At 40.2% G+C, this 18986-nt stretch overlaps 2 non-coding genes across 2 annotated transcripts; both read left to right on the plus strand.

Moving 5' to 3' along the window:
• Positions 1-8715: 8715 nt before the first annotated feature.
• Positions 8716-8823, plus strand: LOC130951420 (small nucleolar RNA R71). The gene has a single exon (XR_009073967.1). It is a non-coding gene; the product is annotated as a small nucleolar RNA R71 (small nucleolar RNA).
• Positions 8824-17340: 8517 nt separating this feature from the next.
• Positions 17341-17448, plus strand: LOC130949811 (small nucleolar RNA R71). The gene has a single exon (XR_009073466.1). It is a non-coding gene; the product is annotated as a small nucleolar RNA R71 (small nucleolar RNA).
• Positions 17449-18986: the final 1538 nt, after the last annotated feature.

The following is an 18986-nucleotide window of genomic DNA, read 5'->3' on the forward strand; positions in this document are numbered from 1 at the left end:
TTGTGCATATTGTTTGAAACATTGAATTCTTGGTCTATGGCTATGTTTTCTGTTCTTACTTGCTGTCCATGTTTCAAGTTCAATTCACATCATGATTGCTTGTCATTCATCTTACATCTTGAAGTTGCTTTTAATTGCTATGTGCTACATGCTTAATTCCTATCATAATTGTCTTTTTCAGGATGTCGGATAAGGGGAAAGCTATAGCCACTACCTCCGAGAAAAGAAAACATTCTACACCCTCTATTCCCTCCATTTACAAGAACTATGCTAAGAATCCTTTGAATGATGAAGAAAAGGAAAATCAGTTGCTACCTTCTACCGATCCAACCAAATTTCCCAATCTTTACTGTGAGCTCCGCTTGTCTAAGTATTAGACGACGAAACTAAATACTGAGAAGAAACTTGTCCTTTCCAATGATGTGAGACGGTCAATTACTAGTCGGATCCTAGAGTTGGGGTTGGATTTTGTTGACAGAGATTTGGGGGACATCAACATCTCTTGGGTGAAGGAATTCTATTGCAACTTCTTTCGTCCCACTTTGGATTCAGTTCAGTTGAGGGGTAGAGAGGTTATGATTACTGAAACTGCTATAGAGGAGGCAATGCAGTGCCGACATCCTCCTGATGGCACCTGCGCCCATCAGCAGGCTGAGATCGCTATCCACAGCATGACCTTTGACTATGAGGCGCTGAGGCGCGTGATTGGTTTACCAGATGCTACTTGGGTCATGGATGCGAACAACACTAAGCCTAAAGGGATGCTCTTTGCTCATCTGACTAGAGAGGCCAAGACTTGGCAGATGATATTTGCCCACTATGTCTTGCCCACCACTCACTTCTCTGAGATCCCTATGGAGATGTTACTTCTGATTGGGTGTGTTATGGAGGGGAAGGAGGTATATTTTCCTCGATTGGTCCAACAGTGTATGTGGCGAGCACATATTTGTGGCCTCCTTCCGTTCCCTACTTTAGTCACCAGTATGGCTGCCCTGGCTGAAGTCCCCTAGTCAGATGATGATGTGACACCACCACCCCCAGATGACGATGACAAGGAGGTTACTATTCCTTGGGGTGGTTGGGTGCACGAGAAGCCCCCAGCTAGATGCCGGTCTCGGACTAGAGCAGTAGTACGGACAGCTGGACCTTCAGCCCCTACAGCAGCCCCGTCTTCTTCCACAGCAGCAGCTCCATCTTCTTCGATAGCTCCTCCTTCAGCACCTGAGCCGACTTATCTATTGGTCCAGCGTCTGTTTCGGTTCTTAGAGCGCGAGAGACGCCATGTCAGGCGCCGATTGGACCGGATGGATCAGGCACTCATCTCCCTCGGCACTGAGTTACCTCCGCTTCCAGACTCTCCGGCCTCCGATGAGCAAGATCATCAGGAGGAGGATGCGGATGCGCCGACTTAGCAAGATGCACCTCCGGCCGTCCCTGACACTACGGAGATTCTACAGACCCATGAGGAGCTGGTACCACAGCCTCAGACAGATTCAGCACCTACCGTTGTACCTTCCACTGATCCGCCGATTTAGCATCGAGGACGATGCTTGATCTTAAGTGTGGTAAGGTCACCGGTAGCATCATTAGAGGACCGGTGAACATTTTGGCCACTTTCCTAGTTATCTCACTTTGCATACTTTTGTATATATTTGATGCATTTTGAGTTTATTTTGGATACTCTTACTATTTTGGTTCGTCTTGGATACCTTTACTGCTTATTTTGGATTTTAGATATTTTGATACTTTTGTATATTTTTTTAGATGTTTTGGATGATAGATTTCATACTTTTAGTTGGATTTTTCTTTATACATTTTTGCATATCTTTCTTTTTAGTTTGTGGTTGTGATTAGAAACAATATTTTGAATTGCAAAAAAAAAAAAAAACTTAGTTACCCTTTCTTGCATAAGGAATTGGTTTTAAGTGAAAAAGAAAAAAAGGGTAAACTAAGTATAGGGCACCAACCCAATTGATTGAAGAAAATTTTTGGTGAAACTTGCTTGAATTCTTACTTTGTGAAGCATGTATTGAATTAAGAACACAAGCTTGTGAGACTTGAGCCTATTGATGTGGTTACATTTTATAACCACTTATTTTCCATTCTTGTGTGAAATTGTTCTCTATCTATGATTGTGATCTTTGATTTGTTTGATTCTATATATCCACTTATTTCTTGTATTCATGCATTTGTATGATTGAGGCCATTATTTCATTAGCCCATTTACCAAAAATAGCCTACCTTTTACTCTCAATTGTTAGCCAATTTTAAGCCTATGCTTAACCAACTTGTTCTCATTTTAGCACATTACGAGCCCAAGGCGGAAAACCAATGAAAAGTCCTTGTTTGGATCTTTGATTAGCCTAGGCTAGTGAGAGTGTTTATTACTCAAAGTTGGTGAGGCTTGGGAACATTGGATGGGATAAAAAGGGTAGTACATTTTCATATTTTAGAATTGGGAACATATCCATGTATTGATTGAATGTATAAGACCTTATGCAATTGATGTCCTTACACAAAGTATAAAAAGAAAAGAAAAAGAAAAAGAAAAAAAAAAGAGAAAAAAAAAGAAGAATATAGAAAAAAAATGAAAAGAGAAGAAAAATAATAATAAAAGGGGACAAAATGCCCCAAAGAGAAGTCAATAAAAAGGAATCAATGCATAAGTGTTATGAATCAAGGAATAGAATGCATGAACATGTAAGAAAAAGTGAAGAATAGTAGAATAGTTTGAATTTGTATAGGTCATTATATAGGTTAGGTGGGAAAGTCTATACTAATCAAAGATCTACACTCTAGTCCACTTAACCATAAATGATCCTACCTTAACCCTAACCCCATTACAACCTAAATAAAAGACCTCATGACGAATGTGTGCATGCATTGAATAAATGTTGATTGTTAGAAGAAGATCAAATTTTGGAAAGCATGATTAGAGGAGAATTGAGTGAATTAACCCTTAAACACTTGAGTGAATAGAGCGGATACACATCCGGTGAGGGTTCAAAAGTTCAATTACATGTGTTCACCCATATTATTTATATTCTTGCAAGTTTGAAATCTTTTGAGGATTAAATACAATTGTGGTTTGGACTTAATTTCTATTGCCCTAGCTCTTGTGCTTACACATGTTCTCTTGGGAATTGATTTGTTGAACTAAGCATTTGCATTTGCTTTAGGTAGTTGCATTTAGATAGACTCATATAGCTTAGTTGCATTCAACAAATGTCATACCCCTTAGTTCCTTCTTATTTTAGCATGAGGACATGCTAAGGTTTAAGTGTGGGAAGGTTGATAAACCCCATTTTTAGGGTTTATCTTGTATTGAATTTAGAGTATTTTGATGACCTTTTCTCGCATTTAACCTATGAATCAGCATGGTTTTGTAATCTCTCCCGTATTTGTGCTTAAGTGTAAAAACATGCTTTTTAAGCCTTTAATTTGATAATTTTAATTCATCCTTGATTCCATAAGATGCCTTGATATGTTTGCTAGTAATCTCAGGTTGAAATAGGCTAGGCATGGATCAAAGGGGCAAGGAAGGAAGCATGCAAGTGGGGAGAAGCACAAAAGGCAAAGAATTGATCTCGGCCAAGCACGCGCACGCGCACAAGGCGCCCGCGCGCACATTGCAGAATCGGCCAGGGACGCGCACGCGTACCGTGCGCGCACGCGTCGAAGCCCGCACATGACTTCATTAAAGGAACACGTGCCTGGCGATTTGGAGGGGTTTTCTGAACCCATTTTGGCGCCAATTACTGCTAGAAAGGAATAAAAAGGATCAAGGATAAAGGGGAAGTGAATAATAATAATCATCATTCTACCATATAGCATAATTAGGGATTAGTTAGAGTTAGTTTAGAAAGAGAAGCTCTCACTTCTCTCTAGAATTAGGATTAGGTTTAGGTTAATCTCTCTTCTTAGATCTAGGTTTAATTCATGCTTTAATCCACTTCTCCTTTATCAAATCTTAATCTTCTCCTCTTCCTCATTCTAGTGAGATGCTTTAATAATTGTAATTCTTCATTTTGTTTTGGATGGATTGTTGTTCATTTGTTTTCTTTCAATAATGCAATTTGAGGTAATTCATGATAATTGTGATTTCCTTGATTGTTGTTGTTAATTCTTTGTATTCTATTGTAGTTAGAATTAATTCTTGTTGTCAATTTACTATGCTTTTCTTTTGTGCCTTCCAAGTGTTTGATGAAATGCTTGGTTTGATTTTAGAGTAGAATTTTATACTCTTGGCTTGGAAAGTATGATGATTTCAAAAAAGAGAATATGCAATGAATTCCAAAAACATCTGTGAAGATCAGTATTAATCAGATGAGCGGGGCTTTTAACTTTTTGTCTCTGAATAGTTTTGGCATCTCACTCTATCCCTTGTAATTCAGAATGATTGGCTTCTTTAGGAACTTAGAATCCAGATAGTGTTAATGATTCTCCTAGTAAAGTATGATGATTCTTGAACATAGCTATTTAGTGAGTCTTGGCCGTGGCCCAAAGCACTCTGTCTTCCAGTATTACCACCGGATACATACATGCCACAGACACATAATTGGGTGAACCTTTTCAGATTGTGACTCAGCTTTGCTAAAGTCCCCAATTAGAGGTGTCCAGGGTTCTTAAGCACACTCTTATTTGCCTTGGATCACAACTCTTATTCTTTCTTTTTTTCTTCTTTTTTTTTCGGTTTTTTTTTTTTTTTTTTTTTTTGCTTCAAGAATCATTTTTTTATGATTTTTCAGATCCTCAGTAACATGTCTCCTTTTTCATCATTCTTTCAAGAGCCAACATTCATGAACCACAAGTTCAAAAGACATATGCACTGTTCAAGCATACATTCAGAGAAGAAAAGTGTTGCCACCACATCAAAATAATTAAACTATTATAAAATTCAGAATTCATGCAATTCTTTCCTTTTCAATTAAGCACATTTTTATTGAAGAAAGGTGATGGATTCATAGGACATTCATAACTTTAAGGCATAGACACTAAGACACTAATGATCATAAGACACAAACATGGATAAACATAAGCATTAAAATTCGAAAAACAGAAGAACAATAACAAGGAAATCAAAGAACGGGTCCACCTTAGTGATGGCGGCTTTTTCTTGCTCTTGAAGATCCTATGGAGTGCTTGAGCTCCTCAATGTCTCTTCCTTGTCTTTGTTGCTCCTCCCTCATGATTCTTTGATCTTCTCTAATTTCATGAAGGATGATGGAGTGTTCTTGATGCTCCACCCTCAGTTGTCCCATGTTGGAACTTAGTTCTCCTAGGGAGGTGTTTAGTTGCTCCCAATAGTTTTGTGGAGGAAAATTCATCCCTTGAGGAATCTCAGGGATCTCATGATGAGTGAGATCTCTTGTGTACTCCATCCTTTTCTTGGTGATGGGCTTGTCCTCATCAATGGGAATGTCTCCCTCTATGTCAACTCCAACTGAATAACAGAGGTGACAAATGAGATGAGGAAAGGCTAACCTTGCCAAGGTGGAGGTCTTGTCCGCCACCTTATAGAGTTCTTGGGCTATAACCTCATGAACCTCTATTTCTTCTCCAATCATGATACTATGGATCATGATGGCCCGGTCTATGGTAACTTCGGACCGGTTGCTAGTGGGGATGATTGAGCGTTGTATGAACTCTAACCATCCTCTAGCCACGGGCTTGAGGTCATGCCTTCTCAATTGGACCGGCTTTCCTCTTGAATCTTGCTTCCATTGTGCGCCCTCTTCACATATGACTGTGAGGACTTGGTCCAACCTTTGATCAAAGTTGACCCTTCTAGTGTAAGGATGCTCATCTCCTTGCATCATAGGCAAGTTGAACGCCACCCTCACACTCTCCGGACTAAAATCCAAGTATTTTCCCCGAACCATAGTGAGATAATTCTTTGGATTCGGGTTCACACTTTGGTCATGGTTCTTTGTGATCCATGCATTGGCATAGAACTCTTGAACCATCAAGATTCCGACTTGTTGAATGGGGTTGGTAAGAACTTCCCAACCTCTTCTTCGGATCTCATGGCGGATCTCCGGATATTCACCCTTTTTGAGTGAAAAGGGGACCTCGGAGATCACCTTCTTCAAGGCCACAACTTCATAGAAGTGGTCTTGATGCACCCTTGAGAGGAATCTATCCATCTCCCATGACTCGGAGGTGGAAGCTTTTGCCTTCCCTTTCCTCTTTTTAGAGGTTTCTCCGGCCTTGGATGCCATAAATGGTTATGGAAAAACAAAAAGCAACGCTTTTACCACACCAAACTTAAAATGTTTGCTCGTCCTCGAGCAAAAGAAGAAAGAAGAGAGTAGAAGAAGAAGAAATGAGGAAGAAGGGAGATGGTAGTGTGTTTGGCCAAGAAGGGTAAGAAAGGGGGTTTAGGTTGTGTGAAAATGAAGAGTTGAAGAAGGGTATTTATAGGAGAGAGGGGGGTAAAGGTTCGGCCATTATGGGTGGGTTTGGGAGGGAAAGTGGTTTGAATTTGAAGGGTGAGGGGTTTTTGGGGAAGAGGTGTTGAGGTGATTGGTGAATGGGGGAAGAAGAGAGAGAGTGATGGTAGGGTCCTGTGGGGTCCACAGATCCTGTAGTGTCAAAGAAAAGTCATCCCTGCACCAAATGTTGCTCAAAATCACGTTTTGAGCCATTTCTGGCGTTAAACGCTGGGCTGGTGCCCATTCCTGGCGTTTAACGCCAGGTTCTTGCCCTTTACTGGCGTTTAACGCCAGTCTGGTGCCCCTTTCTGGCGTTAAACGCCCAGAATGGTGCCAGACTGGGCGTTAAACGCACAACAGCTAGCATTACTGGCGTTTAAACGCCAGTTTCTTCTCCTCCAGGGTGTGCTGTTTTTCTTCCTGTTTTTCATTCTGTTTTTGCTTTTTTCATTGTTTTTGTGACTTCTTATGATCATCAACCTACAAAAAAGATAAAATAACAAAAGAAAATAATTAATTATAAAACATTGGGTTGCCTCCCAACAAGCGCTTCTTTAATGTCATTAGCTTGACAGAGGGCTCTCATGGAGCCTCAGAAATGCTCAGAACCGTGTTGAAACCTCCCAACACCAAACTTAGAGTTTGAATGTGGGGTTTCAACACCAAACTTAGAGTTTGGTTGTAGCCTCCTAACACCAAACTTAGAGTTTGACTGTGGGGGCTCTGTTTGGCTCTGTTTTGAGAGGAGCTCTTCATGCTTCCTCTCCATGATGACAGAGGGATATCCTTGGGCCTTAAACACCAAGGATTTTTCATTCACTTGAATGATTAACTCTCCTCTGTCAACATCAATCACAGCCTTTGCTGTGGCTAGGAAGGGTCTGCCAAGGATGATGGATTCATCCATGCACTTCCCAGTCTCTAGGACTATGAAATCAGTAGGAATGTACTGGTCTTCAACTTTAACCAGAACATCCTCTACAAGTCCATGGGCTTGTTTTCTTGAGTTGTCTGCCATCTCTAATGAGATTCTTGCAGCTTGCACCTCTAAGATCCCTAATTTCTCTATTACAGAGAGGGGCATGAGGTTCACACTTGACCCTAAGTCACACAAGGCCTTCTTGAAGGTCATGGTGCCTATGGTACAAGGTATAGGAAACTTCCCAGGATCCTGCCTTTTTTGAGGCAGTTTCTGCCTAGACAAGTCATCCAGTTCTTTGGTGAGCAAGGGAGGTTCATCCTCCCAAGTCTCATTTCCAAATAACTTGTCATTTAGTTTCATGATTGCTCCAAGGTATTTAGCAGCTTGCTCTTCAGTAACATACTCATCCTCTTCAGAGGAAGAATACTCATCAGAGCTCATGAATGGCAGAAGTAAGTCCAATGGAATCTCTATGGTCTCATTTTGAGCCTCAGATTCCCAAGGTTCCTCATTGAGGAACTCAGAGGAGAGTGGTGCACGCCCACTGGGGTCTTTCTCAGTGGCGTCTTCTTCCTCTCTTTCCTCTCCATATTCGGCCATGTTGATGGCCTTGCACTCTCCTTTTGGATTTTCTTCTGTATTACTTGGGAGAGTACTAGGAGGGAGTTCAGTAACTTTCTTGCTCAGCTGACCCACTTGTCCTTCCAAATTTCTGATGGAGGACCTTGTTTCATTCATGAAACTTTGAGTGGTCTTTATTAGATCAGAGACCATTGTTGCTAAGTCAGAAGTATTCTGCTTAGAACTCTCTGTCTGTTGCTGAGAAGATGATGGAAAAGGCTTGCCATTGCTAAACCTGTTTCTTCCACCATTATTGTTATTGAAACCTTGTTGAGGTCTCTCTTGATTCTTCCATGAGAGATTTGGGTGATTTCTCCATGAAGAATTGTAGGTATTTCCATAGGGTTCTCCTAGGTAATTCACCTCTTCCATGGAAGGGTTCTCAGGATCATAAGCTTCTTCCTCAGATGAAGCATCCTTTGTACTGTTTGGTGCATTTTGCATTCCAGACAGACTTTGAGAAATCAAATTGACTTGTTGAGTCAATATCTTGTTCTGAGCCAATATGGCATTCAGAGTATCAATCTCAAGAACTCCTTTCTTCTGACTAGTCCCATTGTTCACAGGATTCCTTTCAGAAGTATACATGAATTGGTTATTTGCAACCATTTCAATCAATTCTTGAGCTTCTGCAGGCGTCTTCTTCAGATGAAGAGATCCTCCAGCAGAGCTATCCAAGGACATCTTAGATAGTTCAGAGAGACCATCATAGAAAATACCTATGATGCTCCATTCAGAAAGCATGTCTGAAGGACATCTTCTGATTAATTGTTTGTATCTTTCCCAAGCTTCATAGAGGGATTCTCCATCCTTCTGTCTGAAGGTTTGGACTTCCACTCTAAGCTTACTCCATCTTTGTGGTGGAAAGAACTTTGCCAAGAAGGCATTGACTAGCTTTTCCCAAGAGTCCAGGCTTTCTTTAGGTTGAGAATTCAACCATATTCTAGCTCTGTCTCTTACAGCAAAAGGGAATAGCATCAGTCTATAGACCTCAGGGTTAACCCCATTAGTCTTGACTGTGTCACAGATTTGCAAGAATTCAGCTAAAAACTGATGAGGATCTTCCATTGGAAGTCCATGGAACTTGCAATTCTGTTGCATTAGAGAAACTAATTGAGGCTTAAGCTCAAAGTTGTTTGCTCCAGTGGCAGGGATAGAGATGCTTCTCCCATAGAAGTCGGGAGTAGGTGCAGTAAAGTCACCCAGCACCTTCCTTGCATTGTTGGCATTGTTGTTGTTTTCGGCTGCCATGGGTTCTTCTTCTTTGAAGAATTCGGTCAGGTCCTCTAAAGAGAGTTGTGCTTTGGCTTCTCTTAGCTTTCTCTTCAAGGTCCTTTCGGGTTCAGGATCAGCTTCAACAAGAATGCCTTTGTCTCTGCTCCTGCTCATATGAAAGAGAAGAGAAAAGAAAATGTGGAATCCTCTATGTCACAGTATAGAGATTCCTTGAAATGTCAGAGGAAAAGAGAAATAGAAAGAAGAAGGAGAAGAAGAATTCGAACTTTAATTAGATAAGGTTCGAATTGTGCATTTAGAAGGAGTGGTACTCCATAAATAGAAGGATGTGAGAAGGAGGGAAGAGGATTTTCGAAAATTCAATTAAAAGATTTTGAAAGCATTTTGAAAATTTGATTGATAATTTTCGAAAATTGAAAGTGGAAGAGAAATCAAGTGATTTTTGAAAAAGATTTTGAAATTAGAAACTAAAAAGATTTGATTGAAAACTAATTTGAAAAAGATATGATAAAAAAAAATATGATTGAAAGGTTATTGTCTTAAAAAGATGTGATTGAGAAGATATGATTTGAAAACCATTTTAAAAGATATGTTTTGAAAATTATTTTAAAAGATTTGATTTGGAAAATTAGTGACTTGCCTAACAAGAAAAGATATGATTCAAACATAAAACCTTCCTTAACAGAAAAGGCAAAAAATGTTCAATCAAATCATTAATTGTTAGTAAGTATCTTTGAAAGGAAAGAAATTAATTTTGAAAACATTTGAGTGAAAAGATTTGATTTGAAAAAGATTTGATTTTGAAAAACTTGAAAAAAATTGATTTGAAAACAAAATCTTCCCCCTAGCACCATCCTGGCGTTAAACGCCCAGAATGGTATACATTCTGGCGTTTAACGCCCAAAATGCTACCTCTTTGGGCGTTAAATGCCCAACCAGGTGCCCTGGCTGGCGTTTAAACGCCAGTCTGCCTTCTTCACTGGGCATTTTTGAATGCTCAGCTTTTTCTGTATAATTCCTCTGCAGTGTGTTCTGAATCTTCAATCCCTTGTATCATTGACTTGAAAAGACACAAATTGAAAATATTTTTGGATTTTTAATAATTAAAATGCAACAAGAATCGAATAACAATGCATGCAAGACACCAAACTTAGCAGTTTGTATACTACTGACACTAATGAACTGAAAATGCATATGAGACACACAAAATACTCAAGTCAATAGAATTCAAAGATCAGAGCAAGTGAATCATCAAGATCATCTTGAAGATCACTAAGACATATGAATGCATGCAATTGACACCAAACTTAGGATGAGACACTAGACTCAAACAAGAAATATTTTTGAATTTTATGATTTTTTTTAATTTTTTTAATTTTTTTGTGTTTTTCGAAAATTAAGTGGAAAAAGAAGGTATCAAAATTCTTAATGAGAATTCCAGGAATCAGTGCAATGCTAGTCTAAGACTCCGGTCCAGGAATTAGACATGGCTTCACAGCCAGCCAAGCTTCCAAAGAAAGCTTCGGTCCAAAACACTAGACATGACCAAAGGTCAGCCAAGCCTTAGCAAATCACTGCTCCAAAAGCAAGATTGATACGAAATCAACAAGCTCTTGTGGTGATAAGTTGAAACCTCGGTCCAATCAGATTAGACATGGCTTCTCAGCCAGCCAGATTTCAACAAATCATCATGAAACTCTAGAATTCATCTTCAAGAATTTCGAAAAAAAATACCTAATCTAAGCAACAAGATGAACCGTCAGTTGTCCAGCCTGAACAATCCCGGGCAATAACACCAAAAATTTGATGTTGTTGCCGGATCTTGGCACTGATGTTACCAAAGGCTTGCTCAAAACTAGAACAATCCCCGGCAACGGCGCCAAAAACTTGGTGCGCGAAATTGTGAACTATACTTTTTCACAACTCTCATAATCCCTGGTACTGGCTCCAAAAACTTGGTGCGCTCAATACCATGGCATTACACAACTTCGCACAACTAACCAGCAAGTGCACTGGGTCGTCCAAGTAATAAACCTTACGTGAGTAAGGGTCGATCCCACGGAGATTGTTAGTATTGAAGCAAGCTATGGTCATCTTGTAAATCTTAGTCAGGCAAACTCAGATATATATGGTGATGAACGAAAATAACATAAAAGATAAAGATAGTGATACTTATGTAATTCATTGGTAGGAACTTCAGATAAGCGCATGAAGATGCCTTCCCTTCCGTCTCTCTGCTTTTCTACTGTCTTCATCCAACCCTTCTTACTCCTTTCCATGGCAAGCTCGTATAGGGTCTCACTGTTGTCAGCAGCTGCCTCCCATCCTCGCAGTGAAAGCTAATGCACACACTCTGTCACAGTGCTGCCAATCACCGGTGTGGTTCCCTCCCCTACCGGAATAGAATAACTCTTTTGCGTCTGTCACTAACGCCCAGTAGGTTACAGGTTTGAAGCACGTCACAGTCATTCAATCATTGAATCCTACTCAGAATACCATAGACAAGGTTAGACCTTCCGGATTCTCTTGAATGCTGCCATCAGTTCTTGCCTATACCACGAAGACTCTGATCTCACGGAATGGTTGGCTCGTTTGTCAGGCGAGCACTCGGTTGTCAGGCGATCAACCATGCATCGTGCAATCAGGAATCCAAGAGATATTCACTAAGCCTCAGATGCTTGTAGAACAAGAATGGTTGTCAGTCACCTTGTTCATGGGTGAGAATGGTGATGGGCGTCAATCATCACCTTCATCATGTTGAAGAACAAGTGATATCTTGGATAAAGAACAAGCGGAATTTGAATGAAAGAACAATAGTAATTGCATTAATACTCGAGGTACAGCAGAGCTCCACACCTTAATCTATGGTGTGTAGAAACTCCACCGTTGAAAATACATAAGCATAAGGTCTAGGCATGGCCGAATGGCCAGCCTCCCAATGATCTAAGAACTAAAATGTCCAAAGATGATCTAGAGATCTAAAAGTGATCAAAAGATTTCTATACAATAGTAAAAGGTCCTACTTATAAGAAACTAGTAGCCTAGGGTGTACAGAAATGAGTAAATGACATAAAAATCCTCTTCCGGGCCCACTTGGTGTGTGCTTGGGCTGAGCAATGAAGCAATTTCGTGTAGAGACTTTTCTTGGAGTTAAACGCCAGCTTTGGTGCCAGTTTGGGCGTTTAACTCCATTTGGGTGCCAGTTCCAGCGTTTAACGCTGGGATTCCTTGAGGTGACTTTGAACGCCGGTTTGGGCCATCAAATCTTGGGCAAAGTATGAACTATTATATATTGCTGGAAAGCCCAGGATGTCTACTTTCCAACGCTGTTGAGAGCGCGCCAATTGGGCTTCTGTAGCTCCAGAAAATCCGCTTCGAATGCAGGGAGGTCAGAATCCAACAGCATCTGCAGTCCTTTTTGGTCTCAGAATCAGATTTTTGCTCAGGTCCCTCAATTTCAGCCAGAAAATACCTGAAATCACAGAAAAACACACAAACTCATAGTAAAGTCCAGAAAAGTGAATTTTAATTAAAAACTAATAAAAATATACTAAAAACTAACTATATCATATCAAAAACATACTAAAAACAATGCCAAAAAGTATACAAATTATCCGCTCATCACAACACCAAACTTAAATTGTTGCTTGTCCTCAAGCAACTGAAAATCAAATAAGATAAAAAGAAGAGAATATGCAATGAATTCCAAAAACATCTGTGAAGATCAGTATTAATCAGATGAGCGGGGCTTTTAACTTTTTGTCTCTGAATAGTTTTGGCATCTCACTCTATCCCTTGTAATTCAGAATGATTGGCTTCTTTAGGAACTTAGAATCCAGATAGTGTTAATGATTCTCCTAGTAAAGTATGATGATTCTTGAACATAGCTATTTAGTGAGTCTTGGCCGTGGCCCAAAGCACTCTGTCTTCCAGTATTACCACCGGATACATACATGCCACAGACACATAATTGGGTGAACCTTTTCAGATTGTGACTCAACTTTGCTAAAGTCCCCAATTAGAGGTGTCCAGGGTTCTTAAGCACACTCTTATTTGCCTTGGATCACAACTCTTATTCTTTCTTTTTTTCTTCTTTTTTTTTTCGGTTTTTTTTTTTTTTTTTTTTTTTTGCTTCAAGAATCATTTTTTTATGATTTTTCAGATCCTCAGTAACATGTTTCCTTTTTCATCATTCTTTCAAGAGCCAACATTCATGAACCACAAGTTCAAAAGACATATGCACTGTTCAAGCATACATTCAGAGAAGAAAAGTGTTGCCACCACATCAAAATAATTAAACTATTATAAAATTCAGAATTCATGCAATTCTTTCCTTTTCAATTAAGCACATTTTTATTGAAGAAAGGTGATGGATTCATAGGACATTCATAACTTTAAGGCATAGACACTAAGACACTAATGATCATAAGACACAAACATGGATAAACATAAGCATTAAAATTCGAAAAACAGAAGAACAATAACAAGGAAATCAAAGAACGGGTCCACCTTAGTGATGGCGGCTTTTTCTTGCTCTTGAAGATCCTATGGAGTGCTTGAGCTCCTCAATGTCTCTTCCTTGTCTTTGTTGCTCCTCCCTCATGATTCTTTGATCTTCTCTAATTTCATGAAGGATGATGGAGTGTTCTTGATGCTCCACCCTCAGTTGTCCCATGTTGGAACTTAGTTCTCCTAGGGAGGTGTTTAGTTGCTCCCAATAGTTTTGTGGAGGAAAATTCATCCCTTGAGGAATCTCAGGGATCTCATGATGAGTGAGATCTCTTGTGTACTCCATCCTTTTCTTGGTGATGGGCTTGTCCTCATCAATGGGAATGTCTCCCTCTATGTCAACTCCAACTGAATAACAGAGGTGACAAATGAGATGAGGAAAGGCTAACCTTGCCAAGGTGGAGGTCTTGTCCGCCACCTTATAGAGTTCTTGGGCTATAACCTCATGAACCTCTATTTCTTCTCCAATCATGATACTATGGATCATGATGGCCCGGTCTATGGTAACTTCGGACCGGTTGCTAGTGGGGATGATTGAGCGTTGTATGAACTCTAACCATCCTCTAGCCACGGGCTTGAGGTCATGCCTTCTTAATTGGACCGGCTTTCCTCTTGAATCTTGCTTCCATTGTGCGCCCTCTTCACATATGACTGTGAGGACTTGGTCCAACCTTTGATCAAAGTTGACCCTTCTAGTGTAAGGATGCTCATCTCCTTGCATCATAGGCAAGTTGAACGCCACCCTCACACTCTCCGGACTAAAATCCAAGTATTTCCCCCGAACCATAGTGAGATAATTCTTTGGATTCGGGTTCACACTTTGGTCATGGTTCTTTGTGATCCATGCATTGGCATAGAACTCTTGAACCATCAAGATTCCGACTTGTTGAATGGGTTGGTAAGAACTTCCCAACCTCTTCTTCGGATCTCATGGCGGATCTCCGGATATTCACCCTTTTTGAGTGAAAAGGGGACCTCGGAGATCACCTTCTTCAAGGCCACAACTTCATAGAAGTGGTCTTGATGCACCCTTGAGAGGAATCTATCCATCTCCCATGACTCGGAGGTGGAAGCTTTTGCCTTCCCTTTCCTCTTTTTAGAGGTTTCTCCGGCCTTGGATGCCATAAATGGTTATGGAAAAACAAAAAGCAACGCTTTTACCACACCAAACTTAAAATGTTTGCTCGTCCTCGAGCAAAAGAAGAAAGAAGAGAGTAGAAGAAGAAGAAATGAGGAAGAAGGGAGATGGTAGTGTGTTCGGCCAAGAAGGGTAAGAAAGGGGGTTTAGGTTGTGTGAAAATGAAGAGTTGAAGAAGGGTATTTATAGGAGAGAGGGGGGTAAAGGTTCGGCCATTATGGGTGGGTTTGGGAGGGAAAGTGGTTTGAATTTGAAGGGTGAGGGGTTTTTGGGGAAGAGGTGTTGAGGTGATTGGTGAATGGGGGAAGAAGAGAGAGAGTGATGGTAGGGTCCTGTGGGGTCCACAGATCCTGTAGTGTCAAAGAAAAGTCATCCCTGCACCAAATATTGCTCAAAATCACGTTTTGAGCCATTTCTGGTGTTAAACGCTGGGCTGGTGCCCATTCCTGGCGTTTAACGCCAGGTTCTTGCCCTTTACTGGCGTTTAACGCCAGTCTGGTGCCCCTTTCTGGCGTTAAACGCCCAGAATGGTGCCAGACTGGGCGTTAAACGCCCAACAGCTAGCATTACTGGCGTTTAAACGCCAGTTTCTTCTCCTCCAGGGTGTGCTGTTTTTCTTCCTGTTTTTCATTCTGTTTTTGCTTTTTTCATTGTTTTTGTGACTTCTTATGATCATCAACCTACAAAAAAGATAAAATAACAAAAGAAAATAATTAATTATAAAACATTGGGTTGCCTCCCAACAAGCGCTTCTTTAATGTCATTAGCTTGACAGAGGGCTCTCATGGAGCCTCAGAAATGCTCAGAACCGTGTTGAAACCTCCAACACCAAACTTAGAGTTTGAATGTGGGGTTTCAACACCAAACTTAGAGTTTGGTTGTAGCCTCCCAACACCAAACTTAGAGTTTGACTGTGGGGGCTCTGTTTGGCTCTGTTTTGAGAGGAGCTCTTCATGCTTCCTCTCCATGATGACAGAGGGATATCCTTGGGCCTTAAACACCAAGGATTTTTCATTCACTTGAATGATTAACTCTCCTCTGTCAACATCAATCACAGCCTTTGCTGTGGCTAGGAAGGGTCTGCCAAGGATGATGGATTCATCCATGCACTTCTCAGTCTCTAGGACTATGAAATCAGTAGGAATGTACTGGTCTTCAACTTTAACCAGAACATCCTCTACAAGTCCATGGGCTTGTTTTCTTGAGTTGTCTGCCATCTCTAATGAGATTCTTGCAGCTTGCACCTCTAAGATCCCTAATTTCTCCATTACAGAGAGGGGCATGAGGTTCACACTTGACCCTAAGTCACACAAGGCCTTCTTGAAGGTCATGGTGCCTATGGTACAAGGTATAGGAAACTTCCCAGGATCCTGCCTTTTTTGAGGCAGTTTCTGCCTAGACAAGTCATCCAGTTCTTTGGTGAGCAAGGGAGGTTCATCCTCCCAAGTCTCATTTCCAAATAACTTGTCATTTAGTTTCATGATTGCTCCAAGGTATTTAGCAGCTTGCTCTTCAGTAACATACTCATCCTCTTCAGAGGAAGAATACTCATCAGAGCTCATGAATGGCAGAAGTAAGTCCAATGGAATCTCTATGGTCTCATTTTGAGCCTCAGATTTCCAAGGTTCCTCATTGAGGAACTCAGAGGAGAGTGGTGCACGCCCATTGGGGTCTTTTTCAGTGGCGTCTTCTTCCTCTCTTTCCTCTCCATATTCGGCCATGTTGATGGCCTTGCACTCTCCTTTTGGATTTTCTTCTGTATTACTTGGGAGAGTACTAGGAGGGAGTTCAGTAACTTTCTTGCTCAGCTGACCCACTTGTCCTTCCAAATTTCTGATGGAGGACCTTGTTTCATTCATGAAACTTTGAGTGGTCTTTATTAGATCAGAGACCATTGTTGCTAAGTCAGAAGTATTATGCTTAGAACTCTCTGTCTGTTGCTGAGAAGATGATGGAAAAGGCTTGCCATTGCTAAACCTGTTTCTTCCACCATTATTGTTATTGAAACCTTGTTAAGGTCTCTCTTGATTCTTCCATGAGAGATTTGGGTGATTTCTCCATGAAGAATTGTAGGTATTTCCATAGGGTTCTCCTAGGTAATTCACCTCTTCCATGGAAGGGTTCTCAGGATCATAAGCTTCTTCCTCAGATGAAGCATCCTTTGTACTGTTTGGTGCATTTTGCATTCCAGACAGACTTTGAGAAATCAAATTGACTTGTTGAGTCAATATCTTGTTCTGAGCCAATATGGCATTCAGAGTGTCAATCTCAAGAACTCCTTTCTTCTGACTAGTCCCATTGTTCACAGGATTCCTTTCAGAAGTATACATGAATTGGTTATTTGCAACCATTTCAATCAATTCTTGAGCTTCTGCAGGCGTCTTCTTCAGATGAAGAGATCCTCCAGCAGAGCTATCCAAGGACATCTTAGATAGTTCAGAGAGACCATCATAGAAAATACCTATGATGCTCCATTCAGAAAGCATGTCTGAAGGACATCTTCTGATTAATTATTTGTATCTTTCCCAAGCTTCATAGAGGGATTCTCCATCCTTCTGTCTGAAGGTTTGGACTTCCACTCTAAGCTTACTCCATCTTTGTGGTGGAAAGAACTTTGCCAAGAAGGCATTGACTAGCTTTTCCCAAGAGTCCAGGCTTCTTTAGGTTGAGAATTCAACCATATTCTAGCTCTGTCTCTTACAGCAAAAGGGAATAGCATCAGTCTATAGACCTCAGGGTTAACCCCATTAGTCTTGACTGTGTCACAGATTTGCAAGAATTCAGCTAAAAACTGATGAGGATCTTCCATTGGAAGTCCATGGAACTTGCAATTCTGTTGCATTAGAGAAACTAATTGAGGCTTAAGCTCAAAGTTGTTTGCTCCAGTGGCAGGGATAGAGATGCTTCTCCCATAAAGTCGGGAGTAGGTGCAGTAAAGTCACCAGCACCTCCTTGCATTGTTGGCATTGTTGTTGTTTCGGCTGCCATGGGTTCTTCTTCTTTGAAGAATTCGGTCAGGTCCTCTAAAGAGAGTTGTGCTTTGGCTTCTCTTAGCTTTCTCTTCAAGGTCCTTTCGGGTTCAGGATCAGCTTCAACAAGAAGCCTTTGTCTCTGCTCCTGCTCATATGAAAGAGAAGAGAAAAAGAAAATGTGGAATCCTCTATGTCACAGTATAGAGATTCCTTGAAATGTCAGAGGAAAAGAGAAATAGAAAGAAGAAGGAAGAAGAATTCGAACTTTAATTAGATAAGGTTCGAATTGTGCATTTAGAAGGAGTGGTACTCCATAAATAGAAGGATGTGAGAAGGAGGGAAGAGGATTTTCGAAAATTCAATTAAAAGATTTGAAAGCATTTTGAAAATTTGATTGATAATTTTCGAAAATTGAAAGTGGAAGAGAAATCAAGTGATTTTGAAAAAGATTTTGAAATTAGAAACTAAAAAGATTTGATTGAAAACTAATTTGAAAAAGATATGATAAAAAAAAATATGATTGAAAGGTTATTGTCTTAAAAAGATGTGATTGAGAAGATATGATTTGAAAACCATTTTAAAAGATATGTTTTGAAATTATTTTAAAAGATTTGATTTGGAAAATTAGTGACTTGCCTAACAAGAAAAGATATGATTCAAACATAAAACCTTCCTTAACAGAAAAGGCAAAAATGTTCAATCAAATCATTAATTGTTAGTAAGTATCTTTGAAAGGAAGAAATTAATTTTGAAAACATTTGAGTGAAAAGATTTGATTTGAAAAAGATTTGATTTTGAAAAACTTGAAAAAATTGATTTGAAAACAAATCTTCCCCCTAGCACCATCCTGGCGTTTAAACGCCCAGAATGGTATACATTCTGGCGTTTAACGCCCAAAATGCTACCTCTTTGGGCGTTTAAATGCCCAACCAGGTGCCCTGGCTGGCGTTTAAACGCCAGTCTGCTTCTTCACTGGGCATTTTTGAATGCTCAGCTTTTTCTGTATAATTCCTCTGCAGTGTGTTCTGAATCTTCAATCCCTGTATCATTGACTTGAAAAGACACAAATTGAAAATATTTTTGGATTTTTAATATTAAAATGCAACAAGATCGAATAACAATGCATGCAAGACACCAAACTTAGCAGTTTGTAT

This window comes from Arachis stenosperma, chromosome 1 (genome assembly GCF_014773155.1).
Source record: "Arachis stenosperma cultivar V10309 chromosome 1, arast.V10309.gnm1.PFL2, whole genome shotgun sequence".
NCBI classification, from domain to species: Eukaryota; Viridiplantae; Streptophyta; class Magnoliopsida; order Fabales; family Fabaceae; genus Arachis; species Arachis stenosperma.